This window comes from Camellia sinensis, chromosome 14 (assembly GCF_055761805.1).
Source record: "Camellia sinensis isolate YWXY chromosome 14, ASM5576180v1, whole genome shotgun sequence".
NCBI lineage: Eukaryota > Viridiplantae > Streptophyta > Magnoliopsida > Ericales > Theaceae > Camellia > Camellia sinensis.
This window is the reverse complement of record NC_138974.1, coordinates 73,233,856-73,248,980: the sequence shown is the minus strand read 5'-3', so window position 1 is coordinate 73,248,980 and position 15,125 is coordinate 73,233,856. Positions and strand designations below refer to the sequence as shown.

General features: G+C 38.9%; 1 long non-coding RNA gene across 1 annotated transcript; it reads left to right on the top strand.

Annotated features, from left to right (window-relative positions):
- The first annotated feature begins 9,216 nt into the window (after nt 1–9,216).
- On the top strand, nt 9,217–13,112 carry LOC145807524 (uncharacterized). Its single transcript, XR_014350664.1, has 2 exons — nt 9,217–10,326; nt 12,758–13,112. It is a non-coding gene; the product is annotated as an uncharacterized LOC145807524 (long non-coding RNA).
- The last annotated feature ends 2,013 nt before the right edge of the window (nt 13,113–15,125 follow it).

The following is a 15,125-nucleotide window of genomic DNA, read 5'->3' as shown; positions in this document are numbered from 1 at the left end:
GCAGTGAAGGTTAGGAGCTTTGATTATATTCCAAGAAAATCAATCAGTGTATACATCAAGAATAAGAGCTAATGCACATCATCCAGACCGAAGAACTACTAGAGTGTTTAACACAGCCCAGAATTTGATTTCGGAAGTTATTAATGATCATGCAGTAGGGGTTGATGAAGATATGACGATGTTGAATGTGGATAATTTTGTGGCTAATTAGGAAAGAGATTTGGAACATGGGTTACAGCAAGTTCGTTCTGCAAGTGAAGATGTTCGGTAAGGGAACATGTACGGTTCAGAACAAGGAAGTGTCCTGCACAGGGCATTGATGGATCAAGCCGTACCATCAATGAATCCAAGAGCACGGTATTCGGCCTCGGTACTGGAACGAGCAGTAAGAGATTGTTTCTTGCTGCGCTAAGAAATAAGAGAATCACCCTGAAAAAAGTAGAACCCAGTAGTAGAGCAGCGGTCAGTAGGATCTCCAGCCCAATCAGCATCGAAAAAAGCACGAAGCTGGAGAGAGGAGCGGGCGGAATAATGAAGACCATGAAACATGGTGCCTTTGAGATACCGAAGGATACGAAGTAAGGCAGCATAATGAGGGGTACGAGGAGCCGACATAAACTGGCTGACAATATGAACGGCATAGACAATATCAGGACGAGTAACAGTGAGATAGACAAGACTGCCAACCAGCTGACGATATAGGGTAGCATCAGAGAGAAGAGTGCCATCAAGAGGTGTAAGATGACTCTGAGGCTCGAGGGGAGTGGAGGCAGTCTTGCAATCCGTAAGACCAGCACGGGTGAGAAGATCAGAGGTATACTTAGCCTGAGAGAGAAAAGAACCCGTAGAATCATGAAAGATTTCAAGACCTAAGAAATAGCTGAGAGGACCAAGGTCTTTCATCTCGAAATGATGGCTAAGAAGCTGTTTAAGGTGAAGAATACCATCGATATCATCACCGGTGATAATCATGTCATCGACATAAAGCAAAAGCAAGGTGGTCCCTTGAGCGGTTTGCCGGATAAAAAGAGCAGTATCATAAGAGCTGGAGGTGAAACCACATTCATGAATAGTAGAGCTGAACTTGGCAAACCAAGGCGTAAAGCTTGTTTGAGACCATATAAAGCACGCAGAAGTTTGCAGACTTTATGAGGTGGATAAGTAGACCCAGTGGGAGGTTGCATGTAGACCTCCTCGAGAAGAACACCATTAAGAAAAGTATTGGTTACGTCCAGTTGATAAAGATCCCATTGTCGGGAGGTAGCAACAGCAATCAAGCTGCGAACAGAGGTGAGACGAGCAACAGGAGCAAAGGTCTCTTCATAGTTAATACCATATTCTTGGTTAAAGCCTTTGGCAACAAGGTGGGCTTTGTAGCGCTCAATAAATCCATCAGAACAAGTCTTGATTTTGTATACCCATTTGCAGCCAATGGCAGACTTGCCAAGAGGAAGATCAACAATGTCCCAGGTATGAGTTTTGTCTAAAGCCTGCAATTCAGTAGTCATAGCTTGCTGCCAAAGAGGATTAGAGCAAGCCTCACGATAGGAGGTCGGTTCATAAGTAGAAAAAGCAGTAGAACCAACAATAAAGTCACGAAGACGAGTAGAAGGTTGGGTTACCCAGTGTGGTCGAGTAGAGGGAGGAGAAGCCAGAGAAAGAGACTCAGCAGGAGGGAAGGAGCCCGAGGGAGCAAGAGCAGGACCATCAGAGGGAGCAGGGGCATGGGACAGACTAGGAGGCAAGGCGATCTCGGGAGAGGCTGGCAGGGGCTGTGGAGTAAGCGGATCAGAAAACTCGAGAGAGGCTGGCAGGGTGGTGGAGTAAGCTCATCAGAAAACAGATCAGTGGAAGGATCAGTAAAAAACAGAGAGGGTGAGGGAACGGACAAACGGAAGAGAGAGAGAGAGAGAGGAAAACATTTTGTGTTCCCAAAAGACCACATGACGAGAGATACGAAGTCGTTGGAAGAGAGGATCCCAACAACGATACCCATTATGTTCAGTACCATAACCCAAGAAGCAACAAAGGCGGGAACGAGGTTCAAGTTTGGTACGTTCATGAGGTTGGAGAAGAACAAAACAGGCAGAGCCAAAGACCCTAAGGTTGGTGTAAGGGGGACGGGTGCCATGCAGACGCTCATAAGGAGTGCGATTATGAATGACAGGTGTAGGGATACAATTGATAGTGTAAGCAGCAGTGAGAGCTGCCTCTCCCCAAAAATGTTTCGGACAAGAGGAAGACAGAAAAAGAGCACGAGTAGTGTCGAGAATATGTCGATGTTTCCATTCAGCACGTCCATTTTGTTGAGACGTACCGGGACAGGAACGATGAGGTTAAGTACCATGACTCTGAAGGAAGGAAAGAAAGTCAAAATCTTTATATTCCATGGCATTATCGGAACGGAAAAGCTTAATAGTTTTAGAAAATTGTGTGTTAACCATTGCAGCAAAATTGTAATAAAGTTGTTTGAGCTCAGAGCGAGTTTTCATAAGAAACAACCATATAAAACGGGAAAAATCATCTATAAAAACAACAAAATAGCAGGCGTCGCCTATAGTGGGAGTAGGAGAGGGTCCCCAAATATCAGAATGGATGAGATCAAATGGTGCAAGAGAAACAGAGTCACTTTTATTAAACGACAAAGCAAGTTGTTTAGCAAGTTGACAAGACACACAATCTAAAGCATCAGAACTTACAGGACCTAAATGACCACTAGAAATTAAAGTTTTTAAACGACCAACAGAAAGATGGCCTAAACGACAGTGCCAAAGCTGAAAAGGAGATAAATGAGGAGCAGTGGTAGCAGTGGTAGGAGCTGTGATCTGAGAGGAATCCGGAACATGAAGATGGATAAGTTCGTAGAGGCATCCATGCTTACAGCCTATCCCAAGAGTTTGCCCCGTCCGAGGGTCCTGCACTAAACAACCAGTATGGGAAAAGGTAACAGTTAGACCATGCTCACATAATTGACTAATGGAGATAAGATTTAAAGTGAGAGCAGACATAAGATATACATGGGATAAAGATAAGTGAGAGGTGAAAACAGAACCAACATGACTTGCAGACAGAAGAGACCCATCAACAGTATGGATAGAAGGAACATGAAGAGTAGAAGAGAGAGGAGTAAAAATAGTAGAGTCAAAGGTCATGTGATTACAACAAGCGGAGTCAAAGTACTAGGAAGTGTTACCTGCGGTGACAGACAAAGCAGTAGAGGGAGGGGTACCGGATTTCTGCCAAAAATGTTGAAACATGGCTTCGACATCTGTTTGAGAGAAGACTGGAGTGGAAGGATCTATAGGGACAGGGGAAGGTAAATCCTCTGAGGCAGCAGCAGCAGTGCGTTGAGCAGGGATTGGTTTAAACGAAGTTCCAGAACGATGTGAGGTGCTGCGGGAAAAATGCCCGGGAGAAGGACCATTGCGAGAAGCACGGGCGGGATTGCGGAAGCAATCTTGCTGGAGATGACCAGGGACAGTCTTGTTGCAAAACTGACAAAGGCGAACAGGACAATTAACTAGAAGAGGAGTCGACGGAAGACTGCGATTTTGACAGTAGTTGCAGAAAGTTGACTTCTGTGGTGAAGGTGGGGAAGGAGAACTCCGAGTCGGGGGAGTAACAAGAACAGAGTCCACAGGGTGCGGATGGAGAGTACCAAACCGGGTTTCCTCTAACAGGAGTTCAGAAATTGCTTGCTCAAGTGTGGGTAAAGGAGTGCGATGAAGGAGAGATGCGCGGACTAGCTCAAAACGGGAAGTAAGAGCCATGAGAAACTGAACCAAGTGATGTTGGTCACGGTAAGTAGTAAACAAGGCAACATCCTTAGTACAATCCCATGGAGGTTCAGAAAGAGCGAGCTGATCCCAAACATAATACATTTGGGAGAGGAAATCATTAATGGTTTGAGTTGTTTCTTGGCGCATACGGTAAAGATGACTCAGAAGCTGATATTGGTGAGCAAGGCCAGTAGTCTAATAGCGGTCTTGTAAAAAATTCCAGATGGCCTTGGCTGGAGAGGAAGCAGAGTCAAGTGGGAACCGACTAAACTGAAGGCTGATAGAGGTAATAGAAATATTGCGAAACCAGGTAATGATCTGATAGTTTTTACTATCCCAATCCTCTAGACGGTCGACATATTTGGCAGCGGATTCCGTGGTGGCAGCGGATTCCATGGTTGCTTGGATGGGTTTGCACACATCCCCAGTGATGATGCGCTAAAGTTTCTTTCCTTTGAGGAACCCAGACATAGCTTATGCCCATAAGACATAGTTAGTCCCGTCAAGAACAATGGAAATAGGGTGGTTAGAGGAGTCGAGGCGATCCATGAGGGAAAAATAGTACTATCGAGGTAGAATTTGAAAAATCCGAGGGTACCAGTGAATTCAGAGGGTCGAAATCAGTGGGAAAGGAGTGAACTGACCAAAAAATATGAGCAGAAAGGCACTAAATTCGCTTGTCAAAGTGAGTGAAGTGGTCTGGTCAAAAAATCTGGGCAAATAGGATGATGTCATGGGCGACAGGGATGATGTCATAAGTGCGGCGCACGTTAGCAGAGAAATGCGCGGCGTACAATAGCAGAGGAGAACAGGTGGCGCACGAAAGTAAGGAGGGCTGACGTCGGCTGACGTCAGAAACACGCAGCTCACGTTAGCAGATGAGGCCGCGGCGCACAATAGCACGGGACAAGTTGATGAGGCGCGTAGAGCGCGTCGGAGAACGAGGAAGCGCGTGGCCTGAAGTTCTGGTAGCGCGTGGAGGCGTGTGGAACGTCGGCTGGTGATGAATTTGGTGGCGTTGGATTCGTCGTGAGGAGACGAAGGTACTAGTGTGGTCCAATATGGAAGTTAGATAAGGCCGAAATATGCAACAATCTGTCAAAATGTGAGGCAGACGAGATACACAGCAATCTGCTAAGCAAAAAAAAAATGGAGTGCAACGGAAGAAGAGACTAGGCAAAACACCTGTGCTCTAATACCATGTGAGAGATGTGAGATATCTGAATGAATGTTGTATTTTCTATATCTATTGGTTACAAAAGTGATGCTGATTTATAGAGAAAGCACCAAAAGGAGAAGACAAAAGCTATGCATAATAATGAAAGTGTGTGAGTGGTGTTTGGTCTTTACAACCGAAAGAAAAGAATCTTATGCTTTCTATGCTCTGTCCTATAATATATTATATTATATACATTATACATTACATTATACATTAACAGATACGGAGACCCGTGCTTGGAACAGATTTGACTATGGGAAAAGAAGTACAAGACGAGGAAGGAAGAGAGGGTCTACTGCATATGGTAAAAGAAGCACTAGAGAGGTTCAAGGATCTGAATCGGGCTATGATACAGAGGTCAGTTCGCCTAAAATTCGTGAGCCATATCAGTCAGAGCGTTTGAATTGAGAAGAAATGGACAAGCTCTATGTGGAGATAGAGACTACGAGGATGATGGAGTTGGCTATTAAATTATTGGAGGTCAATCAAAGAGGGGTTTTGCAGGAGGTTGTCCCACAACAACCTCTTCAGCTGCCATAAAGATTTTAAGCTGGAACTGTAGAGGTACGGTGTAACGATCCATCCATCACGTATAATGATTAGCACTTAATTAATTAAGGAGATTTAGATTTTAAGTGTCAATTATTTTAATTTAATCTGAAATCTATAAAAATTATGGAGACTGATTCATATGTGATTCTGTTGAAGATTTATTTTGGAATTAGAAATTGAAAGTCTAAATGGCTCAAGAAAGTGCAAATAATGAATTGAATTATTTAAATTTTGAGTATCGGACCATATGAGAATTTAATTAAATATTCGATTCAGATTTATAAAATTGAGATTTGATTAATTGGGTCTGAATTGGAGTTAATTAAGTTAAGAGGATTGGGAATTTAGATTATTACGAATTACATTCATTTATGTGGTGCCTAATTCGAATATGTAATTTAATGACGAAATTTTGAGTCTGATCAAAAATTGAAGGCTTAAATGATTTAAGAAATTAAAAATTGATGATGATAATAAGTTCAATTTAATATTTGAAACCTCCTTATTTTATTTTGGGACACTGATCGAAGTGGTAACATAATGGTAAAGTAGGTGTGAACCAAGAATTTAATTCGGATAATTTTTTTCTACGAACAACCATCATTGTTTTGCCCTTTTCTTGTTCCACACTTTGAATTTGGGTGTGAGGCTAGAACCATTGGAAAGCTTATTTCCGAGGCTTCGATTTGGACATAAGAACAACCTAGAACAGAGTCCAGATGAAAGAGTTATGCCGGTTTGAAGTTTTGGAATCTGTGCTGAAAGCAGGTACGCTCAAACGGGAAAATCGACGCTCGAGCGGACTGCGCGAATTCAGCAAGTTTAAAGCCACTTTTCTAGATCATTCTTCACACTTTTATCTCCTCTCTTCATCCCTCTCACCCTAGGTCCGAAAACCCTAGGTTTTTTTACCTCAAATACCTTCCATTTCCCTAAGAATTGGCCAAGATCTCTTACCAAAAAGTGAAGAAGGCTTGAAGCTCAACATTTTCAACCGATTGGAATTCAGATTTGCAAAGGATTTTTCTCAAAGCTTTGCTCTCTTGTTTGATTCTTGAGGTAGGGGTCCTAGTTCTTCTTCAATACTTGCATTAATAGATAGATTTGTGGTATTTTGATTATATAAATGCAAAATCTACATTTTTGAGCATATAATGTTATATCATGGAAATTGGAGGTTTAGGGTTTGAAGTGTTAGGATTCAATTGTTGGGATAAGATTATGGATTATGAACCTTGTGTGTATAATCAATGAGAAAATTGGAATAAAAAGAAGTGGTGTGAGAAGTTTTAATTTTTCTTGGAAGTCTTGATTTTTCTTGAAAACCCTAAGTTGATTCATAATGATAATTAATGATTTCGCCCAAATTGAAAGTAGAATCATGAAATTGATAGGTTGAATTATATATATACGAGTTTAATTGGATTTTGGAAGTGTTTGAAAATTATGTTAAAAATTAGCGATTGAACCTTTATCATGGATATCGTAAATTTACATGCATCATAGATTTCTTGAGATTGAGAAGGATTTGGGATTAAATTCATGGAATTAGGAAGAAATTGGGTTTTGAACATAAAATGAGTTACATGCATGTTCATGATTATGGAAGCTAATTATTTTGGATTTGCTTTTAAATATCTTACATGAGTTTGAGTCTAGTTCCTACATGCATGAACAAATTTTACAAATTTTGATATTCTAACAGTACATTTGATTTTGAAAAAGAAGTTTAAAAAACCTTGAGTTTATGACTTTTGATTTTGAAATTAAGTAAGGTTTTGATTTAAATAAATTAATTTTATGTTTCAAGATTTTGAGCAAACAATTTATGAATAAATAAGTGTTTATATTTTCTAAGGCATTTTCATGGTTTTGATCAAGATATGCATGGATTTAAAAAGAATTGAAAATGCGTTTGGAAGCCATTTTTGAGAAGTTCGAAATTCTGAAATTTTACAAACCACTCAAGCAGACTAATTTCCACTCAAGCGCAAATTGAAGGCTTCTAGTACTTTTTATAGTCTTTTACAGACCGCTAGAGCGACTAAAGGCTCGCTCGAGCGAACAAATATTCTCAGCATATTTTGGAAAGTTGCATTTAGTTTATATTTTTATTCTCATCTCTTCCTAAAGCATTCTAGACATGATTTATGACTCAATAAAGATTAATAAGCTACCAATCAACATAAATTAGTTGATTAAAGAATAAGTCATTAACTTAGTGATACTTGATTAAGAAGCCAAGTGAGGAATTGGTTTATTCAGAAAAGAATGATTTAGTAATAAAAGGGATTTGTGAAATAAGAACCCGATTCATTTGACTAAAGAAAGAATAAGCATAATGGGCCTTCGAATTATTTAGTCAGAAAACAAGAAAGTCAAGTTTGATCAAGGGAGTAATACTGTTCTTTAATGTGTATATGTTATGTGTTTATGTAGGTCACGTGCTATTGTCTGCTTGATCTGTTTGATCTGCTTCTGCTACTATTTGTGAGTAATAACTTAGTAAAGTTATATTCAACTTTATTTATTTTTTGCATGATGAATTAAGATCTATTTTCTGAAATGATATGTTCTGTACAATGAATGGTTGTCCAATTTATGACAATGTATTCGTGGCATCCTTAGCATCATGTGATATCTGTTAGCTGTTACCCGGTATCGAAGGTTCCACTATGGAACTTAATATTTCTGCACTCTGTTACCCGTACCGGGGGCTCCATCATGAAGCTCAGCATGTATATTCTCTGTTACCCGGTATCGGAGGTTCCATTATGGAACTTATTATGTCTATCATCTGTACCCATACCGGAGGCTCCATCAAGGAGCTCAACATGTTTATTCTCTGTTACCCAGATCCGGAGGTTCCTTTATGGAACTGGTTATTCAAAACCACCATATGTTCTGCATCTGTTCTGTATCTGTTCTGTTAGCGCTAATGGATATGCCACGTATGATTAAGCATGAACTCTGATTTCTATATTTGATTTGAACAAGAATATGAATATGAATATGTTTATGAATCTAAATTATGATTTCTGAATCTGGTATGGACATCATTCATTAAAACCCTTTGCTCTGTTATTATTCACTGGGCTCTAGCTCACTGTATTATTTATGTATGTAGGTGATCAGGCACGTGACCAGGTTTAGAGACATTTGCCTGGAATCTGTTTTTGTCAGCCAACCTATGTGCCTCCCGTGGAGGTTCCGGATATGTCAAGTGACTATGGCTATGTGATTTAAAGTTTAAGTTTTGTTTTCTCGTTTGGTTAACCAAGTCTTGCCCTATTTTGTAAATAGGGCTAAGTCCCTTTTTGTCTAATTTGTATATATATATATATATATATATATATATATATAATGACGTAATGATGATGTGTATATATATGTAAAAAAAGTTTAAAATTTTTCTGTCTCATATAAGTCTGCACAACTCAATGAATGTTGTATATTTGTTATTTGTTTCCGCTATCTCCTAATATTATGTTAATTTGTCCCAGAGGCCTTCGGTAATCCAAGATTACTGACTGGTTACGATACTAAACCTATAAGGACGGGTTTGAGTCGAGACATATGGGTCATCCCTTGACAGTTCGAGTAGCAAAACAACTGATCCGTCACTATAAACCAAGTATCTGTTTTTTAATAGAGACCAAACAATCTGTTCAACAAGCAAACAAAATAGGTTGTGCTATAGGGTTTAGATACAGTTGTGGGTTTAATAGCTGTGGAAAAAGCAAGTGGGTTATGGATGGGGTCGAATGATGATATATTAATTTTTACAAATTACTATTCCGAGAATTTATTGTTGTAGAGATGCAAGAAAGTATTAAAGGAATTTGATTCATTGTGTTTTTGTATGGTCATCCTTCTCCCTTAAGAAAAGGGGAGGTGTGGAGTAGAGTAGAGGCAAAAATAAGAGAGCTACTTATGGGTGATCTAAATCAAGTAAGGGGTTGGTCGGAAAAATTAACCACTTTGCGTAGACCAATCAAGGGAGCTTCCGAGTTCGATGATCTGATTTTCAGAAATCAATTAGTGGATCTACCAAGCACAGGTGTTTGGTATACCTGATGCAACAACCGAAGGAGTTCAGCAGCAGTTTATGAAAGGCTGGATAGGGTTATAGCTTCAACAAGTTGGGTAGAAGGTTTTACTCAGTGCTCACTGATTAGTTTTGCTATTTAGATGTTTGATCATAGTCCCATATTGCTTGATACAGAATGATGCAACCTACGGGCCCAAAGTGGAATAGATTTAACGCAACATGGTTAATAGATGACACAACAAAGCACATTGTCAAGAAAGTGTGAAAGGTTTCTGTCCAGGGGTCTCATCAATTTTTCATCACCCAACAAGAAGCTGTCTTGATGAAGCGTTTGAAGAATTGGAATTCTTTATCTTCCAGAAGTATACAAGGACATATTGATGATATTCAACATAAGTTATAACAAGTTCAGTCCATTGTTCACCAGAGTGGGCAGGTGGAGAAAAAGATGGAGTTACGACAACAATTGGATGGTCTTTTGGGTAAGCAGAAATTGTATTGGGCATAGCGGTCAAAACAAATACGGATGAAGTTAGGAGATCGCAATAATAGATTCTTTCATCGAATGGCTTCATACAGGTGGCTCAAAAACCATATATCTTTTGTTAAGGACACGCGGGGTAATTTAATAACGGAGCCACATGCCATTCAAAGAATTTTTGTGGAACATTTTAAGCAACTTTTTTCGAAATCTCAGGAGATAGATGGGGGCTCTTTGAAAACAGGTTTCTTCCCTAACCATTTTAATATTTTAAATGTTGTCAATTGTAAGTTAAGTACACTGCATGTTAATATGCTAGAACAACCTTTTCATGGGATGAAGTTTAAAGGGCTATTTTCCAAATGGATAGACTTAAGGCGCCTGGACCAGATGGGTTTATTGCGGGTTTTTACCAACATTTTTAGGGCGAGGTGGGTCGATCAGTAGTTGATTCCGTGATTAGTCTCCTTAATTCAGGGTGCTTACTAAAAAATATTAATTCTACTTTTATTTGTCTAATTCCTAAAAAGAAAAGTCCCCTTACTGTAAATGATTATGGAGCTATCAGCCTTTGTAATGTTCTGTATAAAATAGGAGCCAAAGTTTTAGTTAATAGGCTTCGTGAGATTTTGCCAGATTTAGTTTTGTATAAACCAAAGTGCGTTTTTCAAAGGGCGGCTAATTTCTGACAATATTCACTTGGCGCATGAACTTGTTGAACATATTAAGAGAAAGAGAGGAGGAAGGAAGTTTGTATTTGGGTTGAAATTGGATATGAATAAGGCCTATGATAGGGTTCGTCATGATTTCTTGTTAGTAATGATGGATAAGATGGGTTTTCCTCCGAAATGGCTTCATTTGATTGAACAATGCATTTCAACAGTTACATTTTCGGTTTTATTTAATGGGACTCAGTATGAATTTTTTCAACCGTCCACTGGTCTTGAGCAGGGCAATCCATTGTCGCCCTATCTGTTTCTGTTAGTTTTGCAAGCCTTATCTAAAGGATTTGATTATCTCTCAACCCAAGGCATTTGTAGGGGTATTTCTCCTAGTAGAAACTCTCCTTCTGTTTCCCACTTGTTATTTGCGGATGATTGTTTCATATTTCAAGGCTTTGACATAAAGAATGTTTGGTGTTTGCAATGGTTTTTGAGTGCGTTTTGCTCATAGACGGGTTTTCATATCAATTTCCAAAAATCTGAACTTTACCCTGGTTCAAATATGTCCATAAGTGCTAAGCAATGGCTTGAATCAATGTTGCGCGTCAAGGTGGTGGCTAAACCCGATGCACGATGTTTATTTAGGGGCAAATTTGGGCTTTATGGGTAGATCAAACGGTGATATTTTTGGATCGTTTCTTGATAAAATCCATAATAAGTTACTAGGCTGGAAATGTGATATTCTTAATTTTGCTGGCAAAGGGGTGTTGGTTAGGCATGTGTTACATTCTATTCTGGTTTATTTAATGTCTATTTTTCAAATGCTAGCCCCTTTTTTGAAAAAACTCACGGCGATGGTTAGGAAATTTATGTGGAATTCAAATAGAGAAAGGGGAGTGTGTTGGAAGAAGTGGACCCATCTATGTCTTCCAAAGAATTGGGGTTCAGGATCTTAGATGCTTTAATCAAGCTTTGTTAGCAAAACAGTCGTGGAGGTTGGTCACTAATCTAAATGTATTGCTGTCCAAAGTCCTGTTAGGTAAGTATTGTCATAATCAACCTTTCTTGAGAGTTAAAAAAAGGCACTTCTTCTACATGGGGTTGGCGAAGTATTCTATGGGGGTAGAGATCTGCTTAACCCGGGTATTCAATGGGTGGTAGGGAATGGAAAACACATTTTGCTTTTTGAAAACCAATGGATTCTTGCAGTATCTAACCCACTAAAGGGGAGAGGGCTTCACAATTTTTTTTTTTTTTTTCCCAGAAATGAGGGTAGATCATTTTATATATACGAACCAAGGTTGTTGGAGAGAAAATTTGATTTGTCTCTTTTTTCCAGAACAGTGTATCAGGCATATTTTAGCAATTCACATTTCAATTCATCCATGTGAGGATAAGCTAGTCTGGAGTCCTCTTTAAGATGGGGAGTATTCAGTTAAATATGGATATAAACAAGCCTTGGTTCAAAATTACCCTTTGTTTTATAGGAATGCATCGGAACAAGTGATATGGAAAAAACTGTGACATTTAAACTTACCTCCTAAATGGACTTTATTCATTTGGAAATGTCTCCATAGAATACTTCTAGTTTAATAGGAATTGAAGAAGCGAGGAGTGACTGTAAATTGTGGTGTGCTCGATGCAATAATAATGATGAAACATTAGAACATGTGTTTTTTTATTGCCATTGGTCGCAAAGGGTATGGAGAGGGTCTACGTTGGGGCTTGATTTTAGTATTGGAACACTGATGTCTTTCTTTCAATGGTTTAAGGAATGGATTGAACAAGTCAAGGATGATCAAGTTATCATTCATTCAGTGGCCATTCTTTGGGCTATCTAGCTGCAAAGGAATAGTGTGGTATTTTAATCAGAATCTTCTAACTACTGAAAGCATAATTGAGGAAGCACAGACATTATCTGTGTTGTTCTTTAATAATGTTCTTCAAGCATCATTTATACACACCGATAATATGGTTGCAGTTGAGGATAAAAAAACTGACGTGTGTTTGCAGAAAATTCCAGAACCTAGGAATGCTGTGGAGTCATGGACACTCATCGTTGATGGGTCATGGAAATCACCTCGCCAAAGTGCGGGGCTAATGTGGATTTGTTTGGATAACAAGAACCAAATGATCAATCAAACTGCACTGGTGGTACATCCACTCCAAATTCCATTAGTGGCAGAGGCGAAGGCATGCTTGGAAGTTGTTCGATGGGTTGTGAACGAGGGTATGAAATGTGTCACAGTTCAAACGGATTGCCAAGTTATGGTTCGAATGCTTCAAAAGCAAGGCATGGAGACAACTTGGCTCATTGCTACTATTATTAATGATATCATATATTATTCTAAGTTTTTTGACTATTTATGTATTAGTAAGGTTGGAAGAGATGTAATTCAACTAGCGCATGAGCTGGCAACAAATGCATTTAAGTTTAAGTAATATATTTTGATTTAATAGTCCTAAAAAAAAAAACTCAAATCTCAAATCAAAAGTTCTAATAGTTTTTTTACCCTTTGTCTCTGCCCTCCCTCGTTTGGCATGTTAGGTTGGAGTTTTTTTGGTTAGAATAGTTACAAAAAGATAAAATAAATTAAAAAGTCAATAAGACAAAATGTCACATCTAAACTATAATTATTTCACTTTTTCTCTTACAAAAAGTCAAAAAAATTAAAAAAATCCAACCCAAACAAAAATTTTAGCCCCAAACAAATGGTCAAGAAATCAAAAAGCTAACTCACTCCTCAAACGAAACCTTTGTTTACTTTGTTTTAGTTGTTATCTCTTATGGTATCACTTGATTTATAATTACTAACATAGAAAACTGATACTCTCACAAATTTAAATTGAAACCAACCAGTGTGGGTGTTTGGCAATTGCTTATTTTGTATTTTTTTTACTTTTTTTGAAATTTGTATAACATCATGTCACATCACATGTTTGGAACGCAAAATTTCCATTTTACCCTCACGGCTGTAGGACAAAATTCTCATTTTACCCTCAAGAAGTGTGCCTTATAGAATGCAAACAAATGAGGGTAATTCAGTCATTTTACAGATAAAACCATTTAGCTTTTTTGTATTATGAAAATTGTTTGAGGTCTGAAATCAATGGCTCGAATTTGGCTGTCGTTTTGGGTTTCATTATTTTTTTTTCTTTTTCTTCCTTTTCTTGCTTTTTTTTTTCTTTTTCTTCATTTTCCTGTTTTTGAACAGAGACACAGAAGCGAGAGAGAGAAAGGAAAAGAGAGAAGAGAAGAGAAGCGGAAGAAAGAAGAAGGAGAAAAGATGGGGAGAAGGAGGAGGAAGAGAAGAAGACGGTGATGGTGGTGATCGGAGCTGGAGTTGAATCGGATCTAGATCTGATTCTTTTTTTCTTTTCTTTTTTTGGGGTTGATGATGATGTGTTGATGATGAAGATGTTGATGAAGATGTTTTTGGGTTGATCTGGATCTGATTCTTCTTCTTCTTTCTCTTCTTTTTTCTGATTTTTTTTTTTTCTAGTTGATGATGCGTTGATAATGAAGATGTTATTGATGAAGATGTTTTTGGGCTGATCTAATTCTTCTTCTTCCTCTTTTTTTTTTTGATTTTTTTTTTTTCTAGTTGATGATGTGTTGATGATGAAGATGTTGTTGATGAAGAGAAACCATTTCCTTTTTCATGAAGAAAAATAATGTTGTTGATGAAGAATAACCATTTCCGTTAAGAAACCATTTCAGGAAGAAAAATATCCCAGATCATCATGAAGAAAAATATTGTTAATGAAGAAACCATTTCCTTTTTCATGAAGAAAAATAATGTTGTTGATCTGTTGATGATCTGGCATGTTGTTGATGAAGAAAAATAATGTTTGACTATGAAGAGAAACCATCAAAATTTCGGAAGGAAACCATTTCGAGCCATTGGATATTTCGGGCCCTGCAACGGAACTGTTGTATTATTCTCAAACACATTAATAAACATTCAACCCCGGTTGGTAGCTCGAAAATTCGTGGGTCGAATGGGTCGAAAGATCAAAACGACGTCGTTTTGATCTTTGTATTTTTATTTTATTTTTTTTCAGCAGAAGGAAGAAGAAGACGCGGGGAGGAGGAAGGAGGAGGAGGGGAGGGGAGGGGAGGAAGAGAAGGAGGGGGAGGGGAGAGGGCCAACAAACTCGGGGCTGAGGCAGGGGCGAAGGTGTGGCGGCGAGGACGGCGAGGCGACGGAGCTGAGGCGAGAACGGCGAGGCGACGAGGACGGCGAGACGACGAGGACGTCGGCAGAACCAGCACCCCGTCTCCCTCTCTTCTCCTTCTCCTCTCTTCTCTCCCTCTCTTCGAATTCGACCCAAATTTCGACCCACGAAATTCAAGCGCCCACCCATTTTTTATAAACAT